The sequence below is a fragment of the Ambystoma mexicanum genome, chromosome 11, assembly GCF_040938575.1.
Source record: "Ambystoma mexicanum isolate Mex_15411 chromosome 11, UKY_AmexF1_1, whole genome shotgun sequence".
NCBI classification, from domain to species: domain Eukaryota; kingdom Metazoa; phylum Chordata; class Amphibia; order Caudata; family Ambystomatidae; genus Ambystoma; species Ambystoma mexicanum.
Window position 1 is genome coordinate 825,504,989 of NC_090934.1, and position 22,166 is coordinate 825,527,154.

Sequence of the window (22,166 nt, forward strand, 5' to 3'; positions counted from 1 at the left end):
CTTACAGGTTTCCGACACCAGACCGGTACCTGAACTCACAAACCCAAACTGCAAAGTGATGGGCATAGCCACTAGACTGCCGACCCCCTTTCGGGGCCCCAACATATATCCTTTAGTCACACCTAGAGTTCCCAGGACAGTGCAGCATTCAGCGATTACACGAAAATATTGACAGCGCTAGGAGGCCATGCAAATGGCAGAGGTATGCTTTACAAAGCCCACGTAGCGTGCACAAAACAGCACATCAGTCAGGCCCACTTGAAGAGATGGTAAAGAGGAAATACTTCTGCTGCATCCAGTAAAACATAGAGATTGGCCTGCTTTAAAGGTTGACCATGTCCTTCATGGGTGTCTGTCAATATGATACTTCCCTGCTGCAAAGCTTACATTCGAAACGCCAGAACAACTAGGCCCAGAGCACAAAGATGCAGTCAGGTTGAAATAACGAGATACTGAAGAGCAATTTTATATTTCAGAGTGGGAAAAGCAAATATGACCCCGACGTGATTTGAACACGCAACCTTCTGATCTGGAGTCAGACGCGCTACCATTGCGCCACGAGGTCCTTGCGGCAGTCCACCTGGTGTGTCTGATGACAGAATAAAGGTAGGAGACGTACATGCACCTGCAAAGCCTCATTGCTTCTTTAAGTAGACTGGCTAGGATAGCTTCCTTCTGTGCATCAGTACACGCTGCAGCCAAACCCTTCCCATGAAGTCTTGATGTTTATGAATTGAATGGCAAGTTTTGAAAAACTAAAGCAAGCGAGAATAATTGCTTACAGTTTATTGGATTTTTTGGACGTCAGCAGACGAGACCTGCGAGAGGTAAACAGAAGTTCATAGTTGGTCATGCTGAATTTTTGAGACAAAATGCATCGTCCCTGGGTGGGCTTGAACCACCAACCTTTCGGTTAACAGCCGAACGCGCTAACCGATTGCGCCACAGGGACTCATGCATTGCTAACACTGGGGCCTGATTGGTGTGCTGTTTGCTTATGCTCCCCAGGCAACCTGAAAATATTTCTGAAATAGCTCTATTTCCCACAGCAAATCAGGGTATCAAGCACTTCCCTACCTCCCCTAATCCACAAACACAGGGGATTTAGTAGAGGACAGAGCCCATCAACAGTGCACCAAATGTCCTCTGTGTAGGCATAACTTGCTATGAGGAGAAAGCCACAGTTGCGCACTTGTGTTAAAAGGGGACAGTAGGTTGAACCCAGAGAACACGGGAGAAATGACTCAGGTTTACTGAGTGGAACACTCTGTGTCTTTGTGCCAAAAACAGCAGCGTCTTTTCGGTTAACAGCCGAACGCGCTAACCAATTGCACCACAGAGACTCACTGGCATGTGTGTTCTGCCTTTGGCCTGATTGCATTGCTATTTTTTTCTGATTGGCAGAAAACCTGAACTTTTTTCTGAAAAAGGCATGCCTCTCTTAGCACTGCAGTGCATTAGAATGCTCCCTTGCTTCCCTGAGTCCCCAAATACACAACCACCTTGGGCACAATAGAAGACACATTCCAGCAGATTTAGCAAGAGTGCACCAAGGTTTCTATATGTAGGTACCTTGCTGAGAAGCAAGACCTGCAGTTGCATTCTTCTGTTAAAAGAGGGCAGCAGAGTGCACCAAGAGAACTTGGGGGAAGTAGCTTATGTTAACTACTTGCCATGCTCTTTATAGATCCCTCTGTTTGACTGGGTGAATTCTAATTTCTGGGGTAGAATAAGCAATTTTTGGATCTAGATGCTGTGCGCAACAGGAATGCTATATACTGCACTGTACTGCTACTGAAAAGTTACCAATTTTACAGGATGTTCAGGTAAGCTTTGTTTCAGAAAACAACTTGCTAGAGGCACTAAGACAGATTACTGGGACAAAGGAAGAGGGTTTGGGGATTAGCACATCTCCTATGAAAGGTACAGTCACGCCCTAGACAACTCTGAGTGTCACCTCAAATTCTAAGAAATGCAAACTAGGGACCTACGCTTTTTATTGCCAGTGGATCTTTGTGTTTCAGACAAATGTGCACGCCTCCCAGAGCCCCTTGCAATGCACTTAGGGAAATGGGGGAAGGTGCTGTGAAGCCCTCTCGCTGACAATGTCTCTCTTGTCTATAATGTATCTATGAGAGAGAGAGAAATAGGCAATGCGAGAGTGAAAAAGTAAAATGGAAATGTGTCTACTAAGACCAGTATAAGGGGAAATCCTCACAATCCAGGACTGACAGTTGATTGGGAGGGCGCTTACAGGTTTCCGACACCAGACCGGTACCTGAACTCACAAACCCAAACTGCAAAGTGATGGGCATTGCCACTAGACTGCCGACCCCCTTTCGGGGCCCCAACATATATCCTTTAGTCACACCTAGAGTTCCCAGGACAGTGCAGCATTCAGCGATTACACGAAAATATTTACAGCGCTAGGAGGCCATGCAAATGGCAGAGGTATGCTTTACAAAGCCCACGTAGCGTGCACAAAACAGCACATCAGTCAGGCCCACTTGAAGAGATGGTAAAGAGGAAATACTTCTGCTGCATCCAGTAAAACATAGAGATTGGCCTGCTTTAAAGGTTGACCATGTCCTTCATGGGTGTCTGTCAATATGATACTTCCCTGCTGCAAAGCTTACATTCGAAACGCCAGAACAACTAGGCCCAGAGCACAAAGATGCAGTCAGGTTGAAATAACGAGATACTGAAGAGCAATTTTGTATTTCAGAGTGGGAAAAGCAAATATGACCCCGACGTGATTTGAACACGCAACCTTCTGATCTGGAGTCAGACGCGCTACCATTGCGCCACGAGGTCCTTGTGACAGTCCACCTGGTGTGTCTGATGACAGAATAAAGGTAGGAGACGTGCATGGACCTGCAGAGCCTCATTGCTTCTTTAAGTAGACTGGCTAGGATAGCTTCCTTCTGTGCATCAGTACACGCTGCAGCCAAACCCTTCCCATGAAGTCTTGATGTTTATGAATTGAATGGCAAGTTTTGAAAAACTAAAGCAAGCGAGAAGAATTGCTTGCAGTTTATTGGATTTTTTGGACGTCAGCAGACGAGACCTGCGAGAGGTAAACAGAAGTTCATAGTTGGTCATGCTGAATTTTTGAGCCAAAATGCATCGTCCCTGGGTGGGCTTGAACCATCAACCTTTCGGTTAACAGCCGAACGCGCTAACCGATTGCGCCACAGAGACTCATGCAGTGCTTACACTGGGGCCTGATTGGTGTGCTGTTTGCTTATGCTTCCCAGGCAACCTGAACATATTTCTAAAATAGCTCTATTTCCCACAGCAAATCAGGGTATCAAGCACTTCCCTACCTCCCCCATTCCACAAACACAGGGGATTTAGTAGAGGACAGAGCCCATCAACAGTGCACCAAATGTCCTCTGTGTAGGCATAACTTGCTATGAGGAGAAAGCCACAGTTGCGCACTTGTGTTAAAAGGGGACAGTAGGCTGAACCCAGAGAACACGGGAGAAATGACTCAGGTTTACTGAGTGGAACACTCTGTGTCTTTGTGCCAAAAACAGCAGCGTCTTTTCGGTTAACAGCCGAACGCGCTAACCAATTGCGCCACAGAGACTCACTGGCATGTGTGTTCTGCCTTTGGCCTGATTGCATTGCTATTTTTTTCTGATTGGCAGAAAACCTGAACTTGTTTCTGAAAAAGGCATGCCTCTCTTAGCACTGCAGTGCATTAGACTGCTCCCTTGCTTCCCTGAGTCCCCAAATACACAACCACCTTGGGCACAATAGAAGACACATTCCAGCAGATTTAGCAAGAGTGCACCAAGGTTTCTATATGTAGGTATCTTGCTGAGAAGCAAGACCTGCAGTTGCATTCTTCTGTTAAAAGAGGGCAGCAGAGTGCACCAAGAGAACTTGGGGGAAGTAGCTTATGTTAACTACGTGCCATGCTCTTTATAGATCCCTCTGTTTGACTGGGTGAATTCTAATTTCTGGGGTAGAGTAAGCAATTTTTGGATCTAGATGCTGTGCGCAACAGGAATGCTATATACTGCACTGTACTGCTACTGAAAAGTTACCAATTTTACAGGATGTTCAGGTAAGCTTTGTTTCAGAAAACAACTTGCTAGAGACACTAAAACAGATTACTGGGACAAAGGAAGAGGGTTTGGGGATTAGCACATCTCCTATGAAAGGTACAGTCACGCCCGAGACAACTCTGAGTGTCACCTCAAATTCTAAGAAATGCAAACTAGGGACCTACGCTTTTTATTGCCAGTGGATCTTTGTGTTTCAGACAAATGTGCACGCCTCCCAGAGCCCCTTGCAATGCACTTAGGGAAATGGGGGAAGGTGCTGTGAAGCCCTCTCGCTGACAATGTCTCTCTTGTCTATAATGTATCTATGAGAGAGAGAGAAATAGGCAATGCGAGAGTGAAAAAGTAAAATGGAAATGTGTCTACTGAGACCAGTATAAAGGGAAATCCTCACAATCCAGGACCGACAGTTGATTGGGAGGGCGCTTACAGGTTTCCGACACCAGACCGGTACCTGAACTCACAAACCCAAACTGCAAAGTGATGGGCATTGCCACTAGACTGCCGACCCCCTTTCGGGGCCCCAACATATATCCTTTAGTCACACCTAGAGTTCCCAGGACAGTGCAGCATTCAGCGATTACACGAAAATATTGACAGCGCTAGGAGGCCATGCAAATGGCAGAGGTATGCTTTACAAAGCCCACGTAGCGTGCACAAAACAGCACATCAGTCAGGCCCACTTGAAGAGATGGTAAAGAGGAAATACTTCTGCTGCATCCAGTAAAACATAGAGATTGGCCTGCTTTAAAGGTTGACCATGTCCTTCATGGGTGTCTGTCAATATGATACTTCCCTGCTGCAAAGCTTACATTCGAAACGCCAGAACAACTAGGCCCAGAGCACAAAGATGCAGTCAGGTTGAAATAACGAGATACTGAAGAGCAATTTTGTATTTCAGAGTGGGAAAAGGAAGTATGACCCCGACGTGATTTGAACACGAAACCTTCGGATCTGGAGTCAGACGCGCTACCATTGCGCCACGAGGTCCTTGCGGCAGTCCACCTGGTGTGTCTGATGACAGAATAAAGGTAGGAGACGTACATGCACCTGCAAAGCCTCATTGCTTCTTTAAGTAGACTGGCTAGGATAGCTTCCTTCTGTGCATCAGTACACGCTGCAGCCAAACCCTTCCCATGAAGTCTTGATGTTTATGAATTGAATGGCAAGTTTTGAAAAACTAAAGCAAGCGAGAATAATTGCTTGCAGTTTATTGGATTTTTTGGACGTCAGCAGACGAGACCTGCGAGAGGTAAACAGAAGTTCATAGTTGGTCATGCTGAATTTTTGAGACAAAATGCATCGTCCCTGGGTGGGCTTGAACCACCAACCTTTCGGTTAACAGCCAAATGCGCTAACCGATTGCGCCACAGGGACTCATGCATTGCTAACACTGGGGCCTGATTGGTGTGCTGTTTGCTTATGCTCCCCAGGCAACCTGAAAATATTTCTGAAATAGCTCTATTTCCCACAGCAAATCAGGGTATCAAGCACTTCCCTACCTCCCCTAATCCACAAACACAGGGGATTTAGTAGAGGACAGAGCCCATCAACAGTGCACCAAATGTCCTCTGTGTAGGCATAACTTGCTATGAGGAGAAAGCCACAGTTGCGCACTTGTGTTAAAAGAGGACAGTAGGTTGAACCCAGAGAACACGGGAGAAATGACTCAGGTTTACTGAGTGGAACACTCTGTGTCTTTGTGCCAAAAACAGCAGCGTCTTTTCGGTTAACAGCCGAACGCGCTAACCAATTGCACCACAGAGACTCACTGGCATGTGTGTTCTGCCTTTGGCCTGATTGCATTGCTATTTTTTTCTGATTGGCAGAAAACCTGAACTTTTTTCTGAAAAAGGCATGCCTCTCTTAGCACTGCAGTGCATTAGAATGCTCCCTTGCTTCCCTGAGTCCCCAAATACACAACCACCTTGGGCACAATAGAAGACACATTCCAGCAGATTTAGCAAGAGTGCACCAAGGTTTCTATATGTAGGTACCTTGCTGAGAAGCAAGACCTGCAGTTGCATTCTTCTGTTAAAAGAGGGCAGCAGAGTGCACCAAGAGAACTTGGGGGAAGTAGCTTATGTTAACTACTTGCCATGCTCTTTATAGATCCCTCTGTTTGACTGGGTGAATTCTAATTTCTGGGGTAGAGTAAGCAATTTTTGGATCTAGATGCTGTGCGCAACAGGAATGCTATATACTGCACTGTACTGCTACTGAAAAGTTACCAATTTTACAGGATGTTCAGGTAAGCTTTGTTTCAGAAAACAACTTGCTAGAGGCACTAACACAGATTACTGGGACAAAGGAAGAGGGTTTGGGGATTAGCACATCTCCTATGAAAGGTACAGTCACGCCCGAGACAACTCTGAGTGTCACCTCAAATTCTAAGAAATGCAAACTAGGGACCTACGCTTTTTATTGCCAGTGGATCTTTGTGTTTCAGACAAATGTGCACGCCTCCCAGAGCCCCTTGCAATGCACTTAGGGAAATGGGGGAAGGTGCTGTGAAGCCCTCTCGCTGACAATGTCTCTCTTGTCTATAATGTATCTATGAGAGAGAGAGAAATAGGCAATGCGAGAGTGAAAAAGTAAAATGGAAATGTGTCTACTGAGACCAGTATAAGGGGAAATCCTCACAATCCAGGACTGACAGTTGATTGGGAGGGCGCTTACAGGTTTCCGACACCAGACCGGTACCTGAACTCACAAACCCAAACTGCAAAGTGATGGGCATTGCCACTAGACTGCCGACCCCCTTTCGGGGCCCCAACATATATCCTTTAGTCACACCTAGAGTTCCCAGGACAGTGCAGCATTCAGCGATTACACGAAAATATTGACAGCGCTAGGAGGCCATGCAAATGGCAGAGGTATGCTTTACAAAGCCCACGTAGCGTGCACAAAACAGCACATCAGTCAGGCCCACTTGAAGAGATGGTAAAGAGGAAATACTTCTGCTGCATCCAGTAAAACATAGAGATTGGCCTGCTTTAAAGGTTGACCACGTCCTTCATGGGTGTCTGTCAATATGATACTTCCCTGCTGCAAAGCTTACATTCGAAACGCCAGAACAACTAGGCCCAGAGCACAAAGATGCAGTCAGGTTGAAATAACGAGATACTGAAGAGCAATTTTGTATTTCAGAGTGGGAAAAGCAAATATGACCCCGACGTGATTTGAACACGCAACCTTCTGATCTGGAGTCAGACGCGCTACCATTGCGCCACGAGGTCCTTGTGACAGTCCACCTGGTGTGTCTGATGACAGAATAAAGGTAGGAGACGTGCATGGACCTGCAGAGCCTCATTTCTTCTTTAAGTAGACTGGCTAGGATAGCTTCCTTCTGTGCATCAGTACACGCTGCAGCCAAACCCTTCCCATGAAGTCTTGATGTTTATGAATTGAATGGCAAGTTTTGAAAAACTAAAGCAAGCGAGAAGAATTGCTTGCAGTTTATTGGATTTTTTGGACGTCAGCAGACGAGACCTGCGAGAGGTAAACAGAAGTTCATAGTTGGTCATGCTGAATTTTTGAGCCAAAATGCATCGTCCCTGGGTGGGTTTGAACCACCAACCTTTCGGTTAACAGCCGAACGCGCTAACCGATTGCGCCACAGAGACTCATGCAGTGCTTACACTGGGGCCTGATTGGTGTGCTGTTTGCTTATGCTTCCCAGGCAACCTGAACATATTTCTAAAATAGCTCTATTTCCCACAGCAAATCAGGGTATCAAGCACTTCCCTACCTCCCCCATTCCACAAACACAGGGGATTTAGTAGAGGACAGAGCCCATCAACAGTGCACCAAATGTCCTCTGTGTAGGCATAACTTGCTATGAGGAGAAAGCCACAGTTGCGCACTTGTGTTAAAAGGGGACAGTAGGCTGAACCCAGAGAACACGGGAGAAATGACTCAGGTTTACTGAGTGGAACACTCTGTGTCTTTGTGCCAAAAACAGCAGCGTCTTTTCGGTTAACAGCCGAACGCGCTAACCAATTGCGCCACAGAGACTCACTGGCATGTGTGTTCTGCCTTTGGCCTGATTGCATTGCTATTTTTTTCTGATTGGCAGAAAACCTGAACTTGTTTCTGAAAAAGGCATGCCTCTCTTAGCACTGCAGTGCATTAGACTGCTCCCTTGCTTCCCTGAGTCCCCAAATACACAACCACCTTGGGCACAATAGAAGACACATTCCAGCAGATTTAGCAAGAGTGCACCAAGGTTTCTATATGTAGGTATCTTGCTGAGAAGCAAGACCTGCAGTTGCATTCTTCTGTTAAAAGAGGGCAGCAGAGTGCACCAAGAGAACTTGGGGGAAGTAGCTTATGTTAACTACTTGCCATGCTCTTTATAGATCCCTCTGTTTGACTGGGTGAATTCTAATTTCTGGGGTAGAGTAAGCAATTTTTGGATCTAGATGCTGTGCGCAACAGGAATGCTATATACTGCACTGTACTGCTACTGAAAAGTTACCAATTTTACAGGATGTTCAGGTAAGCTTTGTTTCAGAAAACAACTTGCTAGAGACACTAAGACAGATTACTGGGACAAAGGAAGAGGGTTTGGGGATTAGCACATCTCCTATGAAAGGTACAGTCACGCCCGAGACAACTCTGAGTGTCACCTCAAATTCTAAGAAATGCAAACTAGGGACCTACGCTTTTTATTGCCAGTGGATCTTTGTGTTTCAGACAAATGTGCACGCCTCCCAGAGCCCCTTGCAATGCACTTAGGGAAATGGGGGAAGGTGCTGTGAAGCCCTCTCGCTGACAATGTCTCTCTTGTCTATAATGTATCTATGAGAGAGAGAGAAATAGGCAATGCGAGAGTGAAAAAGTAAAATGGAAATGTGTCTACTGAGACCAGTATAAAGGGAAATCCTCACAATCCAGGACCGACAGTTGATTGGGAGGGCGCTTACAGGTTTCCGACACCAGACCGGTACCTGAACTCACAAACCCAAACTGCAAAGTGATGGGCATTGCCACTAGACTGCCGACCCCCTTTCGGGGCCCCAACATATATCCTTTAGTCACACCTAGAGTTCCCAGGACAGTGCAGCATTCAGCGATTACACGAAAATATTGACAGCGCTAGGAGGCCATGCAAATGGCAGAGGTATGCTTTACAAAGCCCACGTAGCGTGCACAAAACAGCACATCAGTCAGGCCCACTTGAAGAGATGGTAAAGAGGAAATACTTCTGCTGCATCCAGTAAAACATAGAGATTGGCCTGCTTTAAAGGTTGACCATGTTCTTCATGGGTGTCTGTCAATATGATACTTCCCTGCTGCAAAGCTTACATTCGAAACGCCAGAACAACTAGGCCCAGAGCACAAAGATGCAGTCAGGTTGAAATAACGAGATACTGAAGAGCAATTTTGTATTTCAGAGTGGGAAAAGGAAGTATGACCCCGACGTGATTTGAACACGAAACCTTCGGATCTGGAGTCAGACGCGCTACCATTGCGCCACGAGGTCCTTGCGGCAGTCCACCTGGTGTGTCTGATGACAGAATAAAGGTAGGAGACGTACATGCACCTGCAAAGCCTCATTGCTTCTTTAAGTAGACTGGCTAGGATAGCTTCCTTCTGTGCATCAGTACACGCTGCAGCCAAACCCTTCCCATGAAGTCTTGATGTTTATGAATTGAATGGCAAGTTTTGAAAAACTAAAGCAAGCGAGAATAATTGCTTGCAGTTTATTGGATTTTTTGGACGTCAGCAGACGAGACCTGCGAGAGGTAAACAGAAGTTCATAGTTGGTCATGCTGAATTTTTGAGACAAAATGCATCGTCCCTGGGTGGGCTTGAACCACCAACCTTTCGGTTAACAGCCGAATGCGCTAACCGATTGCGCCACAGGGACTCATGCATTGCTAACACTGGGGCCTGATTGGTGTGCTGTTTGCTTATGCTCCCCAGGCAACCTGAAAATATTTCTGAAATAGCTCTATTTCCCACAGCAAATCAGGGTATCAAGCACTTCCCTACCTCCCCTAATCCACAAACACAGGGGATTTAGTAGAGGACAGAGCCCATCAACAGTGCACCAAATGTCCTCTGTGTAGGCATAACTTGCTATGAGGAGAAAGCCACAGTTGCGCACTTGTGTTAAAAGGGGACAGTAGGCTGAACCCAGAGAACACGGGAGAAATGACTCAGGTTTACTGAGTGGAACACTCTGTGTCTTTGTGCCAAAAACAGCAGCGTCTTTTCGGTTAACAGCCGAACGCGCTAACCAATTGCGCCACAGAGACTCACTGGCATGTGTGTTCTGCCTTTGGCCTGATTGCATTGCTATTTTTTTCTGATTGGCAGAAAACCTGAACTTTTTTCTGAAAAAGGCATGCCTCTCTTAGCACTGCAGTGCATTAGACTGCTCCCTTGCTTCCCTGAGTCGCCAAATACACAACCACCTTGGGCACAATAGAAGACACATTCCAGCAGATTTAGCAAGAGTGCACCAAGGTTTCTATATGTAGGTACCTTTCTGAGAAGCAAGACCTGCAGGTGCATTCTTCTGTTAAAAGATGGCAGCAGAGTGCACCAAGAGAACTTGGGGGAAGTAGCTTATGTTAACTACTTGCCATGCTCTTTATAGATCCCTCTGTTTGACTGGGTGAATTCTAATTTCTGGGGTAGAGTAAGCAATTTTTGGATCTAGATGCTGTGCGCAACAGGAATGCTATATACTGCACTGTACTGCTACTGAAAAGTTACCAATTTTACAGGATGTTCAGGTAAGCTTTGTTTCAGAAAACAACTTGCTAGAGGCACTAAGACAGATTACTGGGACAAAGGAAGAGGGTTTGGGGATTAGCACATCTCCTATGAAAGGTACAGTCACGCCCGAGACAACTCTGAGTGTCACCTCAAATTCTAAGAAATGCATACTAGGGACCTACGCTTTTTATTGCCAGTGGATCTTTGTGTTTCAGACAAATGTGCACGCCTCCCAGAGCCCCATGCAATGCACTTAGGGAAAGGGGGGAAGGTGCTGTGAAGCCCACTCGCTGACAATGTCTCTCTTGTCTATAATGTAACTATGAGAGAGAGAGAAATAGGCAATGCGAGAGTGAAAAAGTAAAATGGAAATGTGTCTACTGAGACCAGTATAAGGGGAAATCCTCACAATCCAGGACCGACAGTTGATTGGGAGGGCGCTTACAGGTTTCCGACACCAGACCGGTACCTGAACTCACAAACCCAAACTGCAAAGTGATGGGCATTGCCACTAGACTGCCGACCCCCTTTCGGGGCCCCAGCATATATCCTTTAGTCGAACCTAGAGTTCCCAGGACAGTGCAGCATTCAGCGATTACACGAAAATATTGACAGCGCTAGGAGGCCATGCAAATGGCAGAGGTATGCTTTACAAAGCCCACGTAGCGTGCACAAAACAGCACATCAGTCAGGCCCACTTGAAGAGATGGTAAAGAGGAAATACTTCTGCTGCATCCAGTAAAACATAGAGATTGGCCTGCTTTAAAGGTTGACCATGTCCTTCATGGGTGTCTGTCAATATGATACTTCCCTGCTGCAAAGCTTACATTCGAAACGCCAGAACAACTAGGCCCAGAGCACAAAGATGCAGTCAGGTTGAAATAACGAGATACTGAAGAGCAATTTTGTATTTCAGAGTGGGAAAAGCAAATATGACCCCGACGTGATTTGAACACGCAACCTTCTGATCTGGAGTCAGACGCGCTACCATTGCGCCACGAGGTCCTTGTGGCAGTCCACCTGGTGTGTCTGATGACAGAATAAAGGTAGGAGACGTACATGCACCTGCAGAGCCTCATTGCTTCTTTAAGTAGACTGGCTAGGATAGCTTCCTTCTGTGCATCAGTACACGCTGCAGCCAAACCCTTCCCATGAAGTCTTGATGTTTATGAATTGAATGGCAAGTTTTGAAAAACTAAAGCAAGCGAGAAGAATTGCTTGCAGTTTATTGGATTTTTTGGACGTCAGCAGACGAGACCTGCGAGAGGTAAACAGAAGTTCATAGTTGGTCATGCTGAATTTTTGAGCCAAAATGCATCGTCCCTGGGTGGGCTTGAACCACCAACCTTTCGGTTAACAGCCGAACGCGCTAACCGATTGCGCCACAGAGACTCATGCAGTGCTTACACTGGGGCCTGATTGGTGTGCTGTTTGCTTATGCTTCCCAGGCAACCTGAAAATATTTCTAAAATAGCTCTATTTCCCACAGCAAATCAGGGTATCAAGCACTTCCCTACCTCCCCTAATCCACAAACACAGGGGATTTAGTAGAGGACAGAGCCCATCAACAGTGGACCAAATGTCCTCTGTGTAGGCATAACTTGCTATGAGGAGAAAGCCACAGTTGCGCACTTGTGTTAAAAGGGGACAGTAGGCTGAACCCAGAGAACACGGGAGAAATGACTCAGGTTTACTGAGTGGAACACTCTGTGTCTTTGTGCCAAAAACAGCAGCGTCTTTTCGGTTAACAGCCGAACGCGCTAACCAATTGCACCACAGAGACTCACTGGCATGTGTGTTCTGCCTTTGGCCTGATTGCATTGCTATTTTTTTCTGATTGGCAGAAAACCTGAACTTTTTTCTGAAAAAGGCATGCCTCTCTTAGCACTGCAGTGCATTAGAATGCTCCCTTGCTTCCCTGAGTCCCCAAATACACAACCACCTTGGGCACAATAGAAGACACATTCCAGCAGATTTAGCAAGAGTGCACCAAGGTTTCTATATGTAGGTACCTTGCTGAGAAGCAAGACCTGCAGTTGCATTCTTCTGTTAAAAGAGGGCAGCAGAGTGCACCAAGAGAACTTGGGGGAAGTAGCTTATGTTAACTACTTGCCATGCTCTTTATAGATCCCTCTGTTTGACTGGGTGAATTCTAATTTCTGGGGTAGAATAAGCAATTTTTGGATCTAGATGCTGTGCGCAACAGGAATGCTATATACTGCACTGTACTGCTACTGAAAAGTTACCAATTTTACAGGATGTTCAGGTAAGCTTTGTTTCAGAAAACAACTTGCTAGAGGCCCTAGGACAGATTACTGGGACAAAGGAAGAGGGTTTGGGGATTAGCACATCTCCTATGAAAGGTACAGTCACGCCCGAGACAACTCTGAGTGCCTCCTCAAATTCTAAGAAATGCGAACTGGGGTCCTACGCCTTTTATTGCCAGTGGATCTTTGTGTTTCAGACAAATGTGCACGCCTCCCAGAGCCCCATGCAATGCACTTAGGGAAATGGGGGAAGGTGCTGTGCAACCCTCTCGCTGACAATGTCTCTCTTGTCTATAATGTATCTATGAGAGAGAGAGAAATAGGCAATGCGAGAGTGAAAAAGTAAAATGGAAATGTGTCTACTGAGACCAGTATAAGGGGAAATCCTCACAATCCAGGACCGACAGTTGATTGGGAGGGCGCTTACAGTTTTCTGACACCAGACCGGTACCTGAACTCACAAACCCAAACTACAAAGTGATGGGCATTGCCACTAGACTGCCGACCCCCTTTCGGGGCACCAGCATATATCCTTTAGTCACACCTAGAGTTCCCAGGACAGTGCAGCATTCAGCGATTACACGAAAATATTGACAGCGCTAGGAGGCCATGCAAATGGCAGAGGTATGCTTTACAAAGCCCACGTAGCGTGCACAAAACAGCACATCAGTCAGGCCCACTTGAAGAGATGGTAAAGAGGAAATACTTCTGCTGCATCCAGTAAAACATAGAGATTGGCCTGCTTTAAAGGTTGACCATGTCCTTCATGGGTGTCTGTCAATATGATACTTCCCTGCTGCAAAGTTTACATTCGAAACGCCAGAACAACTAGGCCCAGAGCACAAAGATGCAGTCAGGTTGAAATAACGAGATACTGAAGAGCAATTTTATATTTCAGAGTGGGAAAAGCAAATATGACCCCGACGTGATTTGAACACGAAACCTTCTGATCTGGAGTCAGATGCGCTACCATTGCGCCACGAGGTCCTTGTGGCAATCCACCTGGTGTGTCTGATGACAGAATAAAGGTAGGAGACGTACATGCACCTGCAGAGCCTCATTGCTTCTTTAAGTAGACTGGCTAGGATAGCTTCCTTCTGTGCATCAGTACACGCTGCAGCCAAACCCTTCCCATGAAGTCTTGATGTTTATGAATTGAATGGCAAGTTTTGAAAAACTAAAGCAAGCGAGAAGAATTGCTTGCAGTTTATTGGATTTTTTGGACGTCAGCAGACGAGACCTGCGAGAGGTAAACAGAAGTTCATAGTTGGTCATGCTGAATTTTTGAGCCAAAATGCATCGTCCCTGGGTGGGCTTGAACCACCAACCTTTCGGTTAACAGCCGAACGCGCTAACCGATTGCGCCACAGAGACTCATGCAGTGCTTACACTGGGGCCTGATTGGTGTGCTGTTTGCTTATGCTCCCCAGGCAACCTGAAAATATTTCTAAAATAGCTCTATTTCCCACAGCAAATCAGGGTATCAAGTACTTCCCTACCTCCCGTAATCCACAAACACAGGGGATTTAGTAGAGGACAGAGCCCATCAACAGTGCACCAAATGCCCTCTGTGTAGGCATAACTTGCTATGAGGAGAAAGCCACAGTTGCGCACTTGTGTTAAAAGGGGACAGTAGGCTGAACCCAGAGAACACGGGAGAAATGACTCAGGTTTACTGAGTGGAACACTCTGTGTCTTTGTGCCAAAAACAGCAGCGTCTTTTCGGTTAACAGCCGAACGCGCTAACCAATTGCGCCACAGAGACTCACTGGCATGTGTGTTCTGCCTTTGGCCTGATTGCATTGCTATTTTTTTCTGATTGGCAGAAAACCTGAACTTGTTTCTGAAAAAGGCATGCCTCTCTTAGCACTGCAGTGCATTAGACTGCTCCCTTGCTTCCCTGAGTCCCCAAATACACAACCACCTTGGGCACAATAGAAGACACATTCCAGCAGATTTAGCAAGAGTGCACAAAGGATTCTATATGTAGGTACCTTGCTGAGAAGCAAGACCTGCAGTTGCATTCTTCTGTTAAAAGAGGGCAGCAGAGTGCACCAAGAGAACTTGGGGGAAGTAGCTTATGTTAACTACTTGCCATGCTCTTTATAGATCCCTCTGTTTGACTGGGTGAATTCTAATTTCTGGGGTAGAGTAAGCAATTTTTGGATCTAGATGCTGTGCGCAACAGGAATGCTATATACTGCACTGTACTGCTACTGAAAAGTTACCAATTTTACAGGATGTTCAGGTAAGCTTTGTTTCAGAAAACAACTTGCTAGAGACACTAAGACAGATTACTGGGACAAAGGAAGAGGGTTTGGGGATTAGCACATCTCCTATGAAAGGTACAGTCACGCCCGAGACAACTCTGAGTGTCACCTCAAATTCTAAGAAATGCAAACTAGGGACCTACGCTTTTTATTGCCAGTGGATCTTTGTGTTTCAGACAAATGTGCACGCCTCCCAGAGCCCCTTGCAATGCACTTAGGGAAATGGGGGAAGGTGCTGTGAAGCCCTCTCGCTGACAATGTCTCTCTTGTCTATAATGTATCTATGAGAGAGAGAGAAATAGGCAATGCGAGAGTGAAAAAGTAAAATGGAAATGTGTCTACTGAGACCAGTATAAGGGGAAATCCTCACAATCCAGGACCGACAGTTGATTGGGAGGGCGCTTACAGGTTTCCGACACCAGACCGGTACCTGAACTCACAAACCCAAACTGCAAAGTGATGGGCATTGCCACTAGACTGCCGACCCCCTTTCGGGGCCCCAGCATATATCCTTTAGTCACACCTAGAGTTCCCAGGACACTGCAGCATTCAGCGATTACACGAAAATATTGACAGCGCTAGGAGGCCATGCAAATGGCAGAGGTATGCTTTACAAAGCCCACGTAGCGTGCACAAAACAGCACATCAGTCAGGCCCACTTGAAGAGATGGTAAAGAGGAAATACTTCTGCTGCATCCAGTAAAACATAGAGATTGGCCTGCTTTAAAGGTTGACCATGTCCTTCATGGGTGTCTGTCAATATGATACTTCCCTGCTGCAAAGCTTACATTCGAAACGCCAGAACAACTAGGCCCAGAGCACAAAGATGCAGTCAGGTTGAAATAACGAGATACTGAAAAGCAATTTTATATTTCAGAGTGGGAAAAGCAAATATGACCCCGACGTGATTTGAACACGCAACCTTCTGATCTGGAGTCAGACGCGCTACCATTGCGCCACGAGGTCCTTGTGGCAGTCCACCTGGTGTGTCTGATGACAGAATAAAGGTAGGAGACGTACATGCACCTGCAAAGCCTCATTGCTTCTTTAAGTAGACTGGCTAGGATAGCTTCCTTCTGTGCATCAGTACACGCTGCAGCCAAACCCTTCCCATGAAGTCTTGATGTTTATGAATTGAATGGCAAGTTTTGAAAAACTAAAGCAAGCGAGAAGAATTGCTTGCAGTTTATTGGATTTTTTGGACGTCAGTAGACGAGACCTGCGAGAGGTAAACAGAAGTTCATAGTTGGTCATGCTGAATTTTTGAGCCAAAATGCATCGTCCCTGGGTGGGCTTGAACCACCAACCTTTCGATTAACAGCCGAACGCGCTAACCGATTGCGCCACAGAGACTCATGCAGTGCTTACACTGGGGCCTGATTGGTGTGCTGTTTGCTTATGCTTCCCAGGCAACCTGAAAATATTTCTAAAATAGCTCTATTTCCCACAGCAAATCAGGGTATCAAGCACTTCCCTACCTCCCCTAATCCACAAACACAGGGGATTTAGTAGAGGACAGAGCCCATCAACAGTGCACCAAATGTCCCCTGTGTAGGCATAACTTGCTATGAGGAGAAAGCCACAGTTGCGCACTTGTGTTAAAAGGGGACAGTAGGCTGAACCCAGAGAACACGGGAGAAATGACTCAGGTTTACTGAGTGGAACACTCTGTGTCTTTGTGCCAAAAACAGCAGCGTCTTTTCGGTTAACAGCCGAACGCGCTAACCAATTGCGCCACAGAGACTCACTGGCATGTGTGTTCTGCCTTTGGCCTGATTGCATTGCTATTTTTTTCTGATTGGCAGGAAACCTGAACTTTTTTCTGAAAAAGGCATGCCTCTCTTAGCACTGCAGTGCATTAGACTGCTCCCTTGCTTCCCTGAGTCGCCAAATACACAACCACCTTGGGCACAATAGAAGACACATTCCAGCAGATTTAGCAAGAGTGCACCAAGGTTTCTATATGTAGGTACCTTTCTGAGAAGCAAGACCTACAGTTGCATTCTTCTGTTAAAAGAGGGCAGCAGAGTGCACCAAGAGAACTTGGGGGAAGTAGCTTATGTTAACTACTTGCCATGATCTTTATAGATCCCTCTGTTTGACTGGGTGAATTCTAATTTCTGGGGTAGAGTAAGCAATTTTTGGATCTAGATGCTGTGCGCAACAGGAATGCTATATACTGCACTGTACTGCTACTGAAAAGTTACCAATTTTACAGGATGTTCAGGTAAGCTTTGTTTCAGAAAACAACTTGCTAGAGGCACTAAAACAGATTACTGGGACAAAGGAAGAGGGTTTGGGGATTAGCACATCTCCTATGAAAGGTACAGTCACGCCCGAGACAACTCTGAGTGCCTCCTCAAATTCTAAGAAATGCGAACTGGGGTCCTACGCCTTTTATTGCCAGTGGATCTTTGTGTTTCAGACAAATGTGCACGCCTCCCAGAGCCCCTTGCAATGCACTTAGGGAAAGGGGGGAAGGTGCTGTGAAGCCCTCTCGCTGACAATGTCTCTCTTGTCTATAATGTAACTATGAGAGAGAGAGAAATAGGCAATGCGAGAGTGAAAAAGTAAAATGGAAATGTGTCTACTGAGACCAGTATAAGGGGAAATCCTCACAATCCAGGACCGACAGTTGATTGGGAGGGCGCTTACAGGTTTCCGACACCAGACCGGTACCTGAACTCACAAACCCAAACTGCAAAGTGATGGGCATTGCCACTAGACTGCCGACCCCCTTTCGGGGCCCCAACATATATCCTTTAGTCACACCTAGAGTTCCCAGGACAGTGCAGCATTCAGCGATTACACGAAAATATTGACAGCGCTAGGAGGCCATGCAAATGGCAGAGGTATGCTTTACAAAGCCCACGTAGTGTGCACAAAACAGCACATCAGTCAGGCCCACTTGAAGAGATGGTAAAGAGGAAATACTTCTGCTGCATCCAGTAAAACATAGAGATTGGCCTGCTTTAAAGGTTGACCATGTCCTTCATGGGTGTCTGTCAATATGATACTTCCCTGCTGCAAAGCTTACATTCGAAACGCCAGAACAACTAGGCCCAGAGCACAAAGATGCAGTCAGGTTGAAATACCGAGATACTGAAGAGCAATTTTGTATTTCAGAGTGGGAAAAGCAAACGTGACCCTGACGTGATTTGAACACGCAACCTTCCGATCTGGAGTCAGACGCGCTACCATTGCGCCACGAGGTCCTTTGCAGTCCACCTGGTGTGTCTGATGACAGAATAAAGGTAGGAGACGTACATGCACCTGCAGAGCCTCATTGCTTCTTTAAGTAGACTGGCTAGGATAGCTTCCTTCTGTGCATCAGTACACGCTGCAGCCAAACCCTTCCCATGAAGTCTTGATGTTTATGAATTGAATGGCAAGTTTTGAAAAACTAAAGCAAGCGAGAAGAATTGCTTGCAGTTTATTGGACGTTAGCAGACGAGACCTGCGAGAGGTAAACAGAAGTTCATAGTTGGTCAAGCTGAATTTTTGAGCCGAAATGCATCGTCCCTGGGTGGGCTTGAACCACCAACCTTTCGGTTAACAGCCGGACGCGCTAACCGATTGTGCCACAGAGACTCATGCAGTGCTTACACTGGGGCCTGATTGGTGTGCTGTTTGCTTATGCTTCCCAGGCAACCTGAAAACATTTCTAAAATAGCTCTATTTCCCACAGCAAATCAGGGTATCAAGCACTTCCCTACCTCCCCTAATCCACAAACACAGGGGATTTAGTAGAGGACAGAGCCCATCAACAGTGCACCAAATGTCCTCTGTGTAGGCATAACTTGCTATGACGAGAAAGCCACAGTTGCGCACTTGTGTTAAAAGGGGACAGTAGGCTGAACCCAGAGAACACGGGAGAAATGACTCAGGATTACTAAGTGGAACACTCTGTGTCTTTGTGCCAAAAACAGCAGCGTCTTTTCGGTTAACAGCCGAACGCGCTAACCAATTGCGCCACAGAGACTCACTGACATGTGTTTTCTGCCTTTATCCTGATTGCATTGCTATTTTTTTCTGATTGGCAGAAAACCTGAACTTTTTTCTGAAAAAGGCATGCCTCTCTTAGCACTGCAGTACATTAGACTGCTCCCTTGCTTCCCTGAGTCCCCAAATACACAACCACCTTGTGCACAATAGAAGACACATTCCAGCAGATTTAGCAAGAGTGCACCAAGGTTTCTATATGTAGGTACCTTGCTGAGAAGCAAGACCTGCAGTTGCATTCTTCTGTTAAAAGAGGGCAGCAGAGTGCACCAAGAGAACTTGGGGGAAGTAGCTTATGTTAACTACTTGCCATGCTCTTTATAGATCCCTCTGTTTGACTGGGTGAATTCTAATTTCTGGGGTAGAATAAGCAATTTTTGGATCTAGATGCTGTGCGCAACAGGAATGCTATATACTGCACTGTACTGCTACTGAAAAGTTACCAATTTTACAGGATGTTCAGGTAAGCTTTGTTTCAGAAAACAACTTGCTAGAGGCCCTAGGACAGATTAGTGGGACAAAGGAAGAGGGTTTGGGGATTAGCACATCTCCTATGTAAGGTACTGTCACGCCCGAGACAACTCTGAGTGCCACCTCAAATTCTAAGAAATGCGAACTAGGGTCCTACGCTTGTTATTGCCAGTGGATCTTTGTGTTTCAGACAAATGTGCACGCCTCCCAGAGCCCCTTGCAATGCACTTAGGGAAATGGGGGAAGGTGCTGTGAAGCCCTCTCGCTGACAATGGCTCTCTTGTCTATAATGTGTCTATGAGAGAGAGAGAAATAGGCAATGCGAGAGTGAAAAAGTAAAATGGAAATGTGTCTACTGAGACCAGTATAAGGGGAAATCCTCACAATCCAGGACCGACAGTTGATTGGGAGGGCGCTTACAGGTTTCCGACACCAGACCGGTACCTGAACTCACAAACCCAAACTGCAAAGTGATGGGCATTGCCACTAGACTGCCGACCCCCTTTCGGGGCCCCAGCATATATCCTTTAGTCACACCTAGAGTTCCCAGGACAGTGCAGCATTCAGCGATTACACGAAAATATTGACAGCGCTAGGAGGCCATGCAAATGGCAGAGGTATGCTTTACAAAGCCCACGTAGCGTGCACAAAACAGCACATCAGTCAGGCCCACTTGAAGAGATGGTAAGGAGGAAATACTTCTGCTGCATCCAGTAAAACATAGAGATTGGCCTGCTTTAAAGGTTGACCATGTCCTTCATGGGTGTCTGTCAATATGATACTTCCCTGCTGCAAAGCTTACATTCGAAACGCCAGAACAACTAGGCCCAGAGCACAAAGATGCAGTCAGGTTGAAATAACGAGATACTGAAGAGCAATTTTGTATTTCAGAGTGGGAAAAGCAAATATGCCCCCGACGTGATTTGAACACGCAACCTTCTGATCTGGAGTCAGACGCCCTACCATTGCGCCACGAGGTCCTAGTGGTAGTCCACCTGGTGTGTCTGATGACAGAATAAAGGTAGGAGACGTACATGCACCTGCAGAGCCTCATTGCTTCTTTAAGTAGACTGGCTAGGATAGCTTCCTTCTGTGCATCAGTACACGCTGCAGCCAAACCCTTCCCATGAAGTCTTGATGTTTATGAATTGAATGGCAAGTTTTGAAAAACTAAAGCAAGCGAGAAGAATTGCTTGCAGTTTATTGGATTTTTTGGACGTCAGCAGACGAGACCTGCGAGAGGTAAACAGAAGTTCATAGTTGGTCATGCTGAATTTTTGAGCCAAAATGCATCGTCCCTGGGTGGGTTTGAACCACCAACCTTTCGGTTAACAGCCGAACGCGCTAACCGATTGCGCCACAGAGACTCATGCAGTGCTTACACTGGGGCCTGATTGGTGTGCTGTTTGCTTATGCTCCCCAGGCAACCTGAAAATATTTCTAAAATAGCTCTATTTCCCACAGCAAATCAGGGTATCAAGTACTTCCCTACCTCCCGTAATCCACAAACACAGGGGATTTAGTAGAGGACAGAGCCCATCATCAGTGCACCAAATGCCCTCTGTGTAGGCATAACTTGCTATGAGGAGAAAGCCACAGTTGCGCACTTGTGTTAAAAGGGGACAGTAGGCTGAACCCAGAGAACACGGGAGAAATGACTCAGGTTTACTGAGTGGAACACTCTGTGTCTTTGTGCCAAAAACAGCAGCGTCTTTTCGGTTAACAGCCGAACGCGCTAACCAATTGCGCCACAGAGACTCACTGGCATGTGTGTTCTGCCTTTGGCCTGATTGCATTGCTATTTTTTTCTGATTGGCAGAAAACCTGAACTTTTTTCTGAAAAAGGCATGCCTCTCTTAGCACTGCAGTGCATTAGACTGCTCCCTTGCTTCCCTGAGTCCCCAAATACACAACCACCTTGGGCACAATAGAAGACACATTCCAGCAGATTTAGCAAGAGTGCACCAAGGATTCTATATGTAGGTACCTTGCTGAGAAGCAGGACCTGCAGTTGCATTCTTCTGTTAAAAGAGGGCAGCAGAGTGCACCAAGAGAACTTGGGGGAAGTAGCTTATGTTAACTACTTGCCATGATCTTTATAGATCCCTCTGTTTGACTGGGTGAATTCTAATTTCTGGGGTAGAGTAAGCAATTTTTGGATCTAGATGCTGTGCGCAACAGGAATGCTATATACTGCACTGTACTGCTACTGAAAAGTTACCAATTTTACAGGATGTTCAGGTAAGCTTTGTTTCAGAAAACAACTTGCTAGAGGCCCTAGGACAGATTACTGGGACAAAGGAAGAGGGTTTGGGGATTAGCACATCTCCTATGAAAGGTACAGTCACGCC

At 46.3% G+C, this 22,166-nt stretch overlaps 17 non-coding genes across 17 annotated transcripts; all 17 read right to left on the minus strand.

Moving 5' to 3' along the window:
- Positions 1-493: 493 nt before the first annotated feature.
- TRNAW-CCA (transfer RNA tryptophan (anticodon CCA)) lies at positions 494-565 on the minus strand. Its single transcript has one exon. It is a non-coding gene; the product is annotated as a tRNA-Trp (tRNA).
- A 313-nt stretch (positions 566-878) lies between these two features.
- TRNAN-GUU (transfer RNA asparagine (anticodon GUU)) lies at positions 879-952 on the minus strand. The gene has a single exon. It is a non-coding gene; the product is annotated as a tRNA-Asn (tRNA).
- A 1,790-nt stretch (positions 953-2,742) lies between these two features.
- TRNAW-CCA (transfer RNA tryptophan (anticodon CCA)) lies at positions 2,743-2,814 on the minus strand. The gene has a single exon. It is a non-coding gene; the product is annotated as a tRNA-Trp (tRNA).
- Positions 2,815-3,127: 313 nt separating this feature from the next.
- TRNAN-GUU (transfer RNA asparagine (anticodon GUU)) lies at positions 3,128-3,201 on the minus strand. Its single transcript has one exon. It is a non-coding gene; the product is annotated as a tRNA-Asn (tRNA).
- A 2,175-nt stretch (positions 3,202-5,376) lies between these two features.
- TRNAN-GUU (transfer RNA asparagine (anticodon GUU)) lies at positions 5,377-5,450 on the minus strand. The gene has a single exon. It is a non-coding gene; the product is annotated as a tRNA-Asn (tRNA).
- Positions 5,451-7,240: 1,790 nt separating this feature from the next.
- On the minus strand, positions 7,241-7,312 carry TRNAW-CCA (transfer RNA tryptophan (anticodon CCA)). The gene has a single exon. It is a non-coding gene; the product is annotated as a tRNA-Trp (tRNA).
- Positions 7,313-7,625: 313 nt separating this feature from the next.
- Positions 7,626-7,699, minus strand: TRNAN-GUU (transfer RNA asparagine (anticodon GUU)). The gene has a single exon. It is a non-coding gene; the product is annotated as a tRNA-Asn (tRNA).
- A 2,175-nt stretch (positions 7,700-9,874) lies between these two features.
- Positions 9,875-9,948, minus strand: TRNAN-GUU (transfer RNA asparagine (anticodon GUU)). Its single transcript has one exon. It is a non-coding gene; the product is annotated as a tRNA-Asn (tRNA).
- Positions 9,949-11,738: 1,790 nt separating this feature from the next.
- Positions 11,739-11,810, minus strand: TRNAW-CCA (transfer RNA tryptophan (anticodon CCA)). Its single transcript has one exon. It is a non-coding gene; the product is annotated as a tRNA-Trp (tRNA).
- Positions 11,811-12,123: 313 nt separating this feature from the next.
- TRNAN-GUU (transfer RNA asparagine (anticodon GUU)) lies at positions 12,124-12,197 on the minus strand. Its single transcript has one exon. It is a non-coding gene; the product is annotated as a tRNA-Asn (tRNA).
- A 1,790-nt stretch (positions 12,198-13,987) lies between these two features.
- TRNAW-CCA (transfer RNA tryptophan (anticodon CCA)) lies at positions 13,988-14,059 on the minus strand. Its single transcript has one exon. It is a non-coding gene; the product is annotated as a tRNA-Trp (tRNA).
- A 313-nt stretch (positions 14,060-14,372) lies between these two features.
- On the minus strand, positions 14,373-14,446 carry TRNAN-GUU (transfer RNA asparagine (anticodon GUU)). Its single transcript has one exon. It is a non-coding gene; the product is annotated as a tRNA-Asn (tRNA).
- Positions 14,447-16,236: 1,790 nt separating this feature from the next.
- Positions 16,237-16,308, minus strand: TRNAW-CCA (transfer RNA tryptophan (anticodon CCA)). Its single transcript has one exon. It is a non-coding gene; the product is annotated as a tRNA-Trp (tRNA).
- A 313-nt stretch (positions 16,309-16,621) lies between these two features.
- On the minus strand, positions 16,622-16,695 carry TRNAN-GUU (transfer RNA asparagine (anticodon GUU)). Its single transcript has one exon. It is a non-coding gene; the product is annotated as a tRNA-Asn (tRNA).
- A 1,790-nt stretch (positions 16,696-18,485) lies between these two features.
- On the minus strand, positions 18,486-18,557 carry TRNAW-CCA (transfer RNA tryptophan (anticodon CCA)). Its single transcript has one exon. It is a non-coding gene; the product is annotated as a tRNA-Trp (tRNA).
- A 2,166-nt stretch (positions 18,558-20,723) lies between these two features.
- On the minus strand, positions 20,724-20,795 carry TRNAW-CCA (transfer RNA tryptophan (anticodon CCA)). Its single transcript has one exon. It is a non-coding gene; the product is annotated as a tRNA-Trp (tRNA).
- Positions 20,796-21,108: 313 nt separating this feature from the next.
- On the minus strand, positions 21,109-21,182 carry TRNAN-GUU (transfer RNA asparagine (anticodon GUU)). Its single transcript has one exon. It is a non-coding gene; the product is annotated as a tRNA-Asn (tRNA).
- Positions 21,183-22,166: the final 984 nt, after the last annotated feature.